Source organism: Brassica rapa, unplaced genomic scaffold (genome assembly GCF_000309985.2).
Source record: "Brassica rapa cultivar Chiifu-401-42 unplaced genomic scaffold, CAAS_Brap_v3.01 Scaffold0903, whole genome shotgun sequence".
Lineage (NCBI taxonomy): Eukaryota > Viridiplantae > Streptophyta > Magnoliopsida > Brassicales > Brassicaceae > Brassica > Brassica rapa.
Window position 1 is genome coordinate 29,328 of NW_022610839.1, and position 12,410 is coordinate 41,737.

Sequence of the window (12,410 nt, forward strand, 5' to 3'; positions counted from 1 at the left end):
CCCAAACTGGGAAACTGGAATCACCTGATTTGAAAGTAGGATAACTTCTTCATCCCAACTCCTATGAGATTTATTCAACTTTCTGGTGATTCTCCAACACTTTATGTATCCAAATCAAGCTTCTTACAAAGTGATTCATCCTGGTTTGATTGGAACGACGGAGAAGCTGTCCTATTCCCAAACTGGGAAACTGGAATCACCTGATTAGAAAGTGGGATAACTTCTTCATCCCAACTCCTATGAGATTTATTCAACTTCCTGGTGTTTCTCCACCATTTTATGTATCCAAATCAAGCTTCTTACAAAGTGATTCATCCTGGTTTGATTGGAACGACGAAGAAGCTGTCCTATTCCCAAACTGGGAAACTGGAATCACCTGATTAGAAAGTGGGATAACTTCTTCATCCCAACTCCTATGAGATTTATTCAACTTCCTGGTGATTCTCCAACCCTTTATGTATCCAAATCAAGCTTCTTACAAAGTGATTCATCCTGGTTTGATTGGAACGACGAAGAAGCTGTCCTATTCCCAAACTGGGAAACTGGAATCACCTGATTTGAAAGTGGGATAACTTCTTCATCCCAACTCCTATGAGATTTATTAAACTTCCTGGTGATTCTCCACCACTTTATGTATCCAAATCAAGCTTCTTACAAAGTGATTCATCCTGGTTTGATTGGAACGACGAAGAAGCTGTCCTATTCCCAAACTGGGAAACTGGAATCACCTGATTAGAAAGTGGGATAACTTCTTCATCCCAACTCCTATGAGATTTATTCAACTTCCTGGTGTTTCCCCACCATTTTATGTATCAAAATCAAGCTTCTTACAAAGTGACTCATCCTGGTTTGATTGGAACGACGAAGAAGCTGTCCTATTCCCAAACTGGGAAACTGGAATCACCTGATTTGAAAGTGGGATAACTTCTTCATCCCAATTCCTATGAGATTTATTCAACTTTCTGGTGATTCTCCAACACTTTATGTATCCAAATCAAGCTTCTTACAAAGTGATTCATCCTGGTTTGATTGGAACGACGGAGAAGCTGTCCTATTCCCAAACTGGGAAACTGGAATCACCTGATTTGAAAGTGGGATAACTTCATCATCCCAACTCCTATGAGATTTATTCAACATCCTGGTGTTTCCCCACCATTTTATGTATCCAAATCAAGCTTCTTACAAAGTGATTCATTCTGGTTTGATTGGAACGACGGAAAAGCTGTCCTATTCCCAAACTGGAAAAGTGGAATCACCTGATTAGAAAGTGGGATAACTTCTTCATCCCAACTCCTATGAGATTTATTCAACATCTTGGTGTTTCCCCACCATTTTATGTATCAAAATCAAGCTTCTTACAAAGTGATTCATCCTGGTTTGATTGGAACGACGACGAAGCTGTTCTATTCCCAAACTGAGAAAGTGGAATCACCTGATTAGAAAGTGGGATAACTTCTTCATTCCAACTCCTATTAGATTTATTCAACTTCCTGGTGATTCTCCAACACTTTATGTGTTGAACTGAAGAGAAGATAGAAGCTTGTGCAAAGATAGGGCAAGCTTCAGGAGATGTTCAGAAGAGTTCAACCAAGCTTCAGAAGTACCCTGAAGTGTATATCTTGTGAAGTTAAGTCCAAGAAGGCTTAGACTGATCTCTAGAAGACATTAGAGGAGTTTGGGAGGTCGATGGTGCAAAGTTAGGTCGGCTGTACGGACGCCGTACGGACTGTACGGACCGGTACGGATGAATCGACCCGAAATCTTTCTCAACCTCTGAAGACATTTGTTGCTGTGCAAAAATAGGGCACAAGGGTACGGTCTGAGAAGTATGTGCAAGGTCGGGTTGAGTAATGGTATCAAAAGAGCATCAAGAAGATGCTGTGTGCAATGGAATCTAAGGGAGCGGCACACGGTTCTGATTGGCTTATGATAGTCCAAGACAGGCTGGATGTTGCTGGAAAGAAAGAGACAAAGGCTGCTATGTATTGGACAGAGACAACGCAAGATGACAGATACAGAAGCAGTGTGAGTATTTCTAGCCAAGCATTCCCACATCCAATCAGGAGCATACAACCAGCTACAAACACCCAAGACCTGATCCAGAACGTCCATTTCAACCAGGCTACCTCCACTGTCCATTTCTTATCCTACTTAGGTTTTGATTTTGCAACCTGTTTTCTATTTAAAAGCCCTTTATGGGCGAATTGTAAACTCTCTAAGAGAGTAAGGGGATTTCCCTTCTCCTTCATAGTTCTTTGGTTACTTTGAATCTCCCAATCTTCATTCTCTTGATTACTCTATTCTGGTTACTTAATCTCATACTCTCAGTCTCTACTCTCACTCAATCTCCCATAATACTCTTATTTTCAAATTCACTAAATCTCACTTTCATTAGTCTCTCTCACCATTTCAAGTTCTCTCTAGCCCTTGTGGGTTTGTTCAACACTCATACAGCCTGAGACTCTGTAAATCTCATATGGTATCAGAGCCAGGTTCATCTGAACCTGGTAGAAGCTTTTGCATATCCGTTACAAGCTCACCCTCATCTCAAATCCAAGCCTTTGAAGATCTGTCAAAACCGGCTACATCTCTTCAAGAAGAAGCAGACCAAAGCCATGGCGTTCTCTCATGGTCTCTCCACCTTTCTCCTGTCCATTAAAGGCGTGCCTCACCTCCTGGTTAAGATGAAACCTCTCAAGAAGAGAGCTTTCCCTTTGCTAATGGAGTTGGCGACTTGGAAACATGAAGAAAGGAGTGGTCTTTACAGTTTGAGATACAAGAAGGTGGTCATAAAGACAAGGAGGAGCTGTTAGGTGGCGAGCCTACATTTCCATTCCATCAAAATGTCATGACCTGGTACCTAGGAGATTCAAGGAATCAGCACAGATTCCTTGGTTGTAAGCCAATCCTTTTCCCTTCTTGATATGAGCTTGTATTATTGTTTGGTGGTAGTTGAGTGTTGTTATTGGATCCTTGGGTTGATTGAATGTTTTGCTAGATGGTAGTGTCTAGTTACTGTCCCAGGATGCTTTATGAGACTTGTTTGGTGTTCTTGATGATATATGCCTTGCCGTGAGTCTTGAATGTGTTGCTAGGATGCTAGATGGTATTGTCTCATCCGCTGGTTGCATTCATGATGTCTAAAACTGTTGTTAAGGTGTTTTGCATTATCATTTTGTTGCTGCCTTAAGATTGAAACATCTAGATTAATGTCTAAGATGGTGGTTAAGGTGGTTAACTATTATTGCCTAAATACTATGGGTTTAATCATTGATCATACATAAGTATTTAGAGAATGTGCTTGCATAGATTAGGACTTGATATTATCATGATTCTGTCTGTTGCATTGACTTGCGTATTTCCATAGCTCAAATCGCCATGAATATGTTGTAGGAATGAGTAGAATGTCTCAACTGATTACATCATGATTGATAAGCTGTTTTGCATATATAAGCATGTCTCATACTGTCTAAGTTCAATCCTATTATTGTCTGATCTCTTTGTGCATTCATAAATAGAAACTGATTAAGGTTATTGCATATTGTCATCTTGCTGCTGCCTTAGGTTGATACACTTAGATTCAAGTCTAAAATGTAGTTAAGGCAGAAGTTAATGCCTCAGTAGCTCGTCTTGAATCTGATTTGATCTTGCTTGTACTTATAGAGATCGCTTGCAACGATGTGAACTTGATAATGCTTGTTTCAATCTGTTGCATAGCTTGTTACATTGGAGATCAAACTTGATATTGGTCAAGGATTGATCCCAATGCTTGTGTCTTATCTTTGCTGGAGTTTGAGTGATGTTTCAGGTCCACATGATGTGCTCTTGGTTCATCATCAATCTTAGTAAAAGAGGAAGACTTTACCCATTGGGAATGGTCGCTGGGGTGTATGTGGATACATAAGGCGAATGGTCATCACCTAAGTCTGGAGGAGACTGGTGACCAGAAGGCATTGGAGATAAAGGGAAGGGTTGATCAGTGGTTGAAGCGTAATCCATGAGATGTTGCGCTCCTGATCTTAAGGCTCATTGAGGCTCACTTCAAGCTTGGACCCATACTCAATCCAAGCTTGAGGAGCAAAGTGAGCCACCTGATGATCCTGTTGCTCAATGACCTGTATTACTCAAGGTCATTACAAGCTAATCATGGAGTGATTCAGCCGAAGTAGAGGGAAGAAGAAGGTCACTCAACAAGGCGTGTGAGGTGCTTGGAGAGTTGGCTGAGGTATCTCCTCAATGGAATGATGATGTGGTGGAGGTTCAAGCATCAAGTCCAAAGGAGATGGAGGTGCTTTCCACAAGACTTATCATGGAACTATCGTGCGCTCACCATCAAGCTTAGACCTTCCCTATACTTGGTCTCAAGCCTGAAGAGGAGTGTGGATGAGCTTGCATGATAAGGGAAGGAGCTGTTAAGCTCAGCAAGTGAGGGATTCAAGTGGTGTGTGAAGAGCAGCCACTCCTCACCATTTATACAAGGGAGTAAACCTGATCTTTATCTCTTTCTATACAATCATGATAGGTTTATCTCTTGAAATTGTCTTGCATCAATTAGGTGCTGTCTAAGTTATTGCATTCATGCATTGAACTGTCGAATTGATCATGCATTGTTACCCTTGTCTAGATTGTGCTTGTCCTTGATCTTTTGTTTGCCTATTTCAGAATTAATATTTTGTTGAGGCATTGGTGATCAAACAAGATGTGTGATCTTGCTTTGGTCCCAATAGGATGATTTAATTTTGCATTGAGTTGTGGTGGTTTTAGGTACACAAGCAGTGATACAAGTGACTCACCAACAACCAAGAGTGTAAAGACAAAGGTCTTTTGCCATTGCATATCATCACTAGGACATGTCAGTCCCCAATCTACAGGAAGTGTAGTGTGATTGATTATGCAATGAGAGATGGCTATTGCATAATACCATTAGGACATGTCTAGTCCTTAGTCTACAGGAAGTGTAGCATGGGACATTATGCAATAAGAAGTGTGACTTGTGAGGCTCTCTATGGTGATTCAAACACCCTAGTTCCTGGTATAAGGAAGAGAGCAGCTCACAAGACCGAGACCATCACCACAGCTGTTGAGACCGGTGGTCTAAGGCCATGAAAGTGCTTACACCTACACAAGCTTAGTTCCAAATCAAAGTCTCGGAAACTAAGCTTGAGGGGGGAATGTTAAATAAGCAAGGTTCATGGCCTGATAGGTCCTTGCAAAGGCTTCTAAGAAGAACCATCAAACGGGCCAAGTCAGTGGCGTGTCTAGGCAAGAGGCTGTTCAGAGCAGTCTTAGCAAGTGAGGAGGAAGGCTCTCCATCAATGCGGCTTCAATGAGAGGTGGCTGAGGAGAAGCTGATAGACCCATTTAGTCATCCAACAAGTTGATAGTGCCAAGAAGATGATGCATTGGCCGAGTGGGAAACTCACCAAAAATAAAAAGGGAAGTCTACTTATCATGTTACTCAAGATGATTGATTTAATGAAGCTTAGTCTGAAAAGATAAGCCTATGTACTTGGATTTCTCTCCTAAAGAACTGAGGCACTGCGTTCATATTGAATCAGGTACTTGTGATCTTGATAAGCAACCTTTAGGAGATGGATGTGATACCTACAGAGACTACTTGAGGGAGGATCAAGTGGAGAGTCAAGCTGTATCAGTCCCTAAGATGAGCCGGTACAAGGGAATGTGTACAAGTGGAGGATGCGTATGCTCATAGAAAGCTCCTCACCAAAACAAAAGGAAGTGTCCCTTAGTCTCTTTCAGTTCAATTCATTCTTCTATTAAGGGCTTAAGCTTGAAAAAGTTACTAGAAATGAATTGATTGAACTGTGATTATACTGAAAAAGATTGATTGAATTGTGTGCATCAATTGTGATGCAGGATATTCAAATTCTTGGTTCTTGATAAGTACTGATGCACCTTTGGAATGTGTATCAGGTACCTTTGCTTGGCGCCTTATTAAAACAGTTCCGGGTCATCTCTTAGCTTCTCTAAAGAGGCTGTGAAGTCTGTGGAGAGGGGGAGATTCCAAACCTGGTCTATGAAGAGGGCAAGCCGTGTGTGAAGTGTTGAGCAGCCTCACTGGTGTTTTGAAGATGATCTGGTCGTGTCCTAGCTTCTCTAGGATGGCTGTGAAGTCAGTTGAGAGGGGGAGACTTCAAACCGGTTCCATGAAGAAATGAAGCTGAGTTGTTAAGTGCGCAAAGTCTTGATGAGTTGCTGCACCATCTTAGGCCGTGATCCAGAACTTCTTGTGTCTAACCACACTGGTTTTAAGGCACAAGAGTTCATTGGCCAATCCCTAGGCCCTTAAGAGCTCTACTCTTTTTCCCTTGCAAAGTTTTGTCCCACAGGGTTTTCTTTGCAAGGTTTTTAATGAGGGAGACTCTTCAGGGTTTCAAGCTTGGCTCAGGATCTCCTAGAGTCAAGCTTGAGGGGGAGTGTTGAACTGAAGAGAAGATAGAAGCTTGTGCAAAGATAGGGCAAGCTTCAGGAGATGTTCAGAAGAGTTCAACCAAGCTTCAGAAGTACCCTGAAGTGTATATCTTGTGAAGTTAAGTCCAAGAAGGGCTTAGACTGATCTGTAGAAGACATTAGAGGAGTTTGGGAGGAAATGGTCGATGGTGCAAAGTTAGGGTCGGCTGTACGGACGGCCGTACGGACTGTACGGACCGGTACGGATGAGATCGACCCGAAACATCTTTTCTCAACCATCTGAAGACATTTGGTGCTTGTGCAAAAATAGGGCACAAGGGTACGGTCTGAGAAGTATGTGCAAGGTCCGGGTTGAGTAATGGTATCAAAAGAGCATCAAGAAGATGCTGTGTGCAATGGGAATCTAAGGGAGCTGGCACACGGTTCTGATTGGCTTATGATAGTCCAAGACAGGCTGGATGTTGCTGGAAAGAAGAGACAAAGGCTGGCTATGTATCTGGACAAAGATATGGACAGATACATAAGGCAGTGTGGAGTATTTCTAGCCAAGCATTCCCACATCCAATCAGGAGCATACAACCAGCTACAAACACCCCAAGACCTGATCCAGAACGTCCATTTCAAACCAGGCTACCTCCACTGTCCATTTCTTATCCTTAACTTAGGGTTTTATGAGTTTGCAACCTGTTTTCTATTTAAAGACCCTTTATGGGCGAATTGTAAACTCTCTAAGAGAGTAAGGGGGATTTCCCCTTCTCCTTCATAGTCTTTGGTTACTTTGAATCTCCCAATCTTCATTCTCTTGATTACTCTATTCTGGTTACTTAATCTCATACTCTCAGTCTTCTACTCTCACTCAATCTCCCATAATTACTCTTATTCTTCCATTCACTAAATCTCACTTTCATTAGTCTCTCTTCACCATTTCAAGTTCTCTCTAGCCCTTGTGGGTTTGTTCAACACTCATACAGCCTGAGACTCTGTAAATCTCATATTATGTATCCAAATCAAGCTTCTTACAAAGTGATTCATCCTGGTTTGATTGGAACGACGAAGAAGCTGTCCTATTCCCAAACTGGGAAACTGGAATCACCTGATTAGAAAGTGGGATAACTTCTTCATCCCAACTCCTATGAGATTTATTCAACATCTTGGTGTTTCCCCACCATTTTATGTATCAAAATCAAGCTTCTTACAAAGTGACTCATCCTGGTTTGATTGGAACGACGAAGAAGCTGTCCTATTCCCAAACTGGGAACTGGAATCACCTGATATGAAAGTGGGATAACTTCTTCATCCCAACTCCTATGAGATTTATTCAACTTTCTGGTGATTCTCCAACACTTTATGTTCCAAAATCAAGCTTCTTACAAAGTGATTCATCCTGGTTGATTGGAACGACGGAGAAGCTGTCACATTCCCCAAACTAAGAAACTGGAATCACCTGATTAGAAAGTGGGATAACTTCTTCATCCCAACTCCTATGAGATTTATTCAACTTCTTGGTGTTTCTCCACCATTTTATGTATCCAAATCAAGCTCTTACAAAGTGATTCATCCTGGTTTGATTGGAACGACGAAGAACCTGTCCTATTCCCAAACTGGGAAACTGGAATCACCTGATTAGAAAGTGGGATAACTTCTTCATCCCAAACTCCTATGAGATTTATTCAACTTCCTGGTGTTTCCCCCCACCATTTATGTATCAAATCAAGCTTCTTACAAAGTGATTCATCCTGGTTTGATTGGAACGACGAAGAACCTGTCCTATTCCCAAACTGGGAAACTGGAATCACCTGATTAGAAAGTGGGATAACTTCTTCATCCCAACTCCTATGAGATTTATTCAACATCTTGGTGTTTCCCCCATTTTATGTATCAAAATCAAGCTTCTTACAAAGTGACTCATCCTGGTTTGATTGGAACGACGAAGAAGCTGTCCTATTCCCAAACTGGGAAACTGGAATCACCTGATATGAAAGTGGGATAACTTCTTCTTCATCCCAACTCCTATGAGATTTATTCAACTTTCTGGTGATTCTCCAACACTTTATGTGTCCAAATCAAGCTTCTTACAAAGTGATTCATCCTGGTTTGATTGGAACGACGGAGAAGCTGTCACATTCCCAAACTAAGAAACTGGAATCACCTGATTAGAAAGTGGGATAACTCTTCATCCCACTCCTATGAGATTTATTGAACTTCCTGGGTGTTTCTCCACCATTTTATGTATCCATCAAGCTTCTTACAAAGTGATTCATCCTGGTTTGATTGGAACGACGAAGAACCTGTCCTATTCCCAAACTGGGAAACTGGAATCACCTGATTTGAAAGTAAGATAACGTCTTCATCCCAACTCCTATGAGATTTATTCAACTTCCTGATGATTCTCCAACCCTTTATGTATCCAAATCAAGCTTCTTACAAAGTATGAGATTAAGAGATCTTTAGAGTGATTAGAATAAAGAGAGTGTTTAGGGAGTGATTAAGAGAAGTTTGTGAAAGATTAAGAGGCTAGAAAGAGCCGTTTAGAGTCTAAGAGAAAACCATAGTCTAAGAGATTAGAGAGACTCGAACTGATTGATCTTATTAATGAGTGAGGTTACATATTTATACAGAAAGCATTAGGGTTTACAAGAGGCGAAATGGGCACTATTGAAGCATGTAGAGTCAAGGTTGCTTTCCGGATGATTGGATGGTAAGGCTCACACGCTTTGCCTCTTTACAGCCTGTTCCAGCCTGGCACGCTCTTCCCTTATCCACTCAACGGTCTGATCCCTTCTCCTTAAGTCCCCAAGGTAACACTCCCTTGTTACCGTTTTCACTTGGTCGAGTTGGGTAAGTTTTGGTCGAGACCTTGGTACGGACGGTACGGCCATGTACGGCCTTGTACGGACGTCCGTACCATTCACACCCAAACCCCCTAAGCTTCTCCATCTCTTCTCCTCTTCAACTCCTCTTCTCTCCATACCAATATGATCAACTCAACTCAACACTCCCCCTCAAGCTTAGCTTTGTGAAAGCCTAAGCTTGGATAGCAATGAGATCTTCCTCATTAAAAACCTTACCAAGGAAAAACCATTGGGATAAAACCTTGATAAGGGAAAAAGAGTAAAGACCTCACAGCCAAGGGGATCAGCTCCTTCTCTTCCCAAGATCAATGAGGCCCAACCGTATGTGAATGGACTCCATTGTCTTCTGTCTTGCAGCCTTGGTGAACACATCCGCTAACTGATCTTCACTTCTTGTGTAGCATGGCAAGATGACTCCTAAGATGATCATCTGCCTCACCTTGTGGCAATCAACTTCAATGTGCTTGGTTCTCTCATGGAACACCGAGTTGGAGGCAATGTGGATAGCTGCTTGGTTGTCACAATGCATGGTCATTGGCGTGGCTTGATCAATCTCCAAATGCTTCAAGATGCCTTTGATCCATACTAACTCGTTAGTGAGCTTCAGCATAGCTCTATACTCAGCTTCTGCACTTGAGCAAACACCACCTTCTGCTTCTTACTCTTCCAAGTCACCAAGTTGCCTCCAATGAATGTGCAATAGCCTGTGGTTGATCTCCTGTCTGCTCTATCACCAGCCCAATCCGCATCACAGTATCCCACCACTTCAGTGCTTCCATTGCAGCCCATCCATACTCCTTGATCAGGTGAGCCGTTGAGATACATCAAGATCCTCTCCACCATGCGCCAATGATGTTCCTTAGGTACTTGCATGTGTTGACTCACCTGATTCACAGCAAAACAAATGTCAGGTCTAGTTATAGTGAGATAAATCAATTTGCCAACTAGTTTTCTATAGAGTTTAGGATCCTGATAAGGTTTGCTGTCTTCAATCTCCCCCTCTCGTGGGACTTTGTAGCCATCCTCCATAGGCATCCTTGCTGTCTTGCCTCCATAAGCACCTGCACCTTTCAAAAGATCAAGTGTATACTTCCTTTGGGACATGAACAAACCTTCCTTGGATCTACATATCTCAATTCCAAGAAAGTATTTCATTTCTCCCAAGTCTTTAATCTCAAACATGGATTTAAGAAACTCCTTGGTTGCTATGATACCTTCCTTATCACTCCCTGTGATAATGATATCATCAACATACACAAGAAGTGCAATCATACCTGAGGGAGTCGTGAGTGTGAAGAGGGTGTGATCTAGTTCAGACTTCTTGAAGCCTCGGCCATTCAGAGTAGTGCTCAACTTGTTGTACCAAGCTCTTGGTGATTGCTTCAGCCCATAGATGGCTTTCTTCAGTCTCAACACATTTCCACTCTTCACTAAGTGTTCAAGGCCTGGAGGTGGATGCATATACACTTCATCCTCAAGTTCACCTTGTAGAAACGCATTCTTCACATCCATTTGCCATAACCCCCATCCAAGATTCACAGCTAAGCTTAGTACAATCCGGATTGTGTGGAGTTTAGCTACTGGTGCAAAGGTTTCTATGTAATCTTCTCCATAAGTTTGAGTGAAACCTCTTGCAACTAGCCTTGACTTCTTCCTCTCAACCTTTCCATCCGCTTTGTACTTGATTGTGAATATCCATCTACTAGTCACAGCCTTCTTCCCTTTTGGTAACTCACTCTCATACCATGTATCATTCTTGATCATTGCTCCTGCCTGCTCATCTCCAACTGATTCCTTCCATTCTTTATCTTTCATTGCTTCTTCATAGCTTCTTGGGATGTGATTCTCATCCAAGTTTACCATGAAAGCGCAATGTGCTTCTGGATATTGAGCAAAGGAGCACACGGCTTGAGAAGGATGCTCCACAGCTTGGGCATTGTAGTACACTCTCGTGTTTACCCAACTGGAAGGATCCTTCCTTATCCTTGTACTCCTTCTTAGTGGCTGCACAACCGGTTCTTCTTCCTGTTGTTCTTCTACCACTTCATCTTGAGAAGGTGTTTGTGTCACACCATGATCATGTCCATGACCATCCGAGCCTATGCTCTCTTCTCCTTCATTCTCTACTCCTCCTTCATCTTGGTTGGCCTCTTGCATAGGCTCCTCATGCTCCTCTCCTCCCTCATGATCAAGGTGGGATGGTGAACCAACTTCAGGAGGTGTAGTTGCGTGATTCCTTGGATCCTGGGATGTACTGATTCCAAGACCTTCAAGAATGATCCGCAAGGTGGTGGCCTTGTCTGATGTTAAGTCCTTCAGGTCTTCTTGATTCTTTTCTTCATAGTATCCTCTATCTTCCAAGAACTTCACATCTCTAGATACAAGAACTCTCCTTGCTATAGGATCATAGCATTTGTATCCTTTCTGTGTAGCTGAGTATCCTATGAACACAGCCTTAGTGCTTCTTGCTTCTAGCTTGTTGATCATCTCTCCTGGTTTGAGTACAAAGCATAGGCATCCAAAGACTCGCAAATAATCAAGAGCTGGCTTGTACCTGTTCAGAACTTCAAATGGAGCCTTCTCATTCAGAACTTTGGTTGGGTTCTGTTTATCAGGTAACAAGCAGTGGCAACCGCATCACTCCAAAATCTCTTTGGAACATTACTCTGAAACATAAGTGACCTTGCCACTTCCATGAGATGCCTATTCTTCCTCTCAGCCACTCCATTTTGCTGTGGAGTATAAGGACAGCTTGTTTGATGTAGGATCCCATGTTGTGATAGGTGTTGCTTGAATGCATGACTCGTGTACTCTCCCTCCATTATCTGATCTCAAAATTTTAATCTTAGCATGATAATGGTTAGTTACATAAGTTTGAAAGTTCCTAAATGCATCAAGTACCCTATCTTTGGTTGAATTAAGGTTAACCAGGTGTATTTGGATTTTTCATCAATGAATGTGACAAAATACTTATAACTATCTCTAGATAAGCAAGGGGCAGTCCACACATCTGAGTGAATTAGATCAAAGCAATTATCATAAACGGTAGTAGACTTTTGAAACACAGTTCTACAATGCTTGCCTAAAATACAAGCTTCACAATCTTTGTTCTCAAACACAACACCT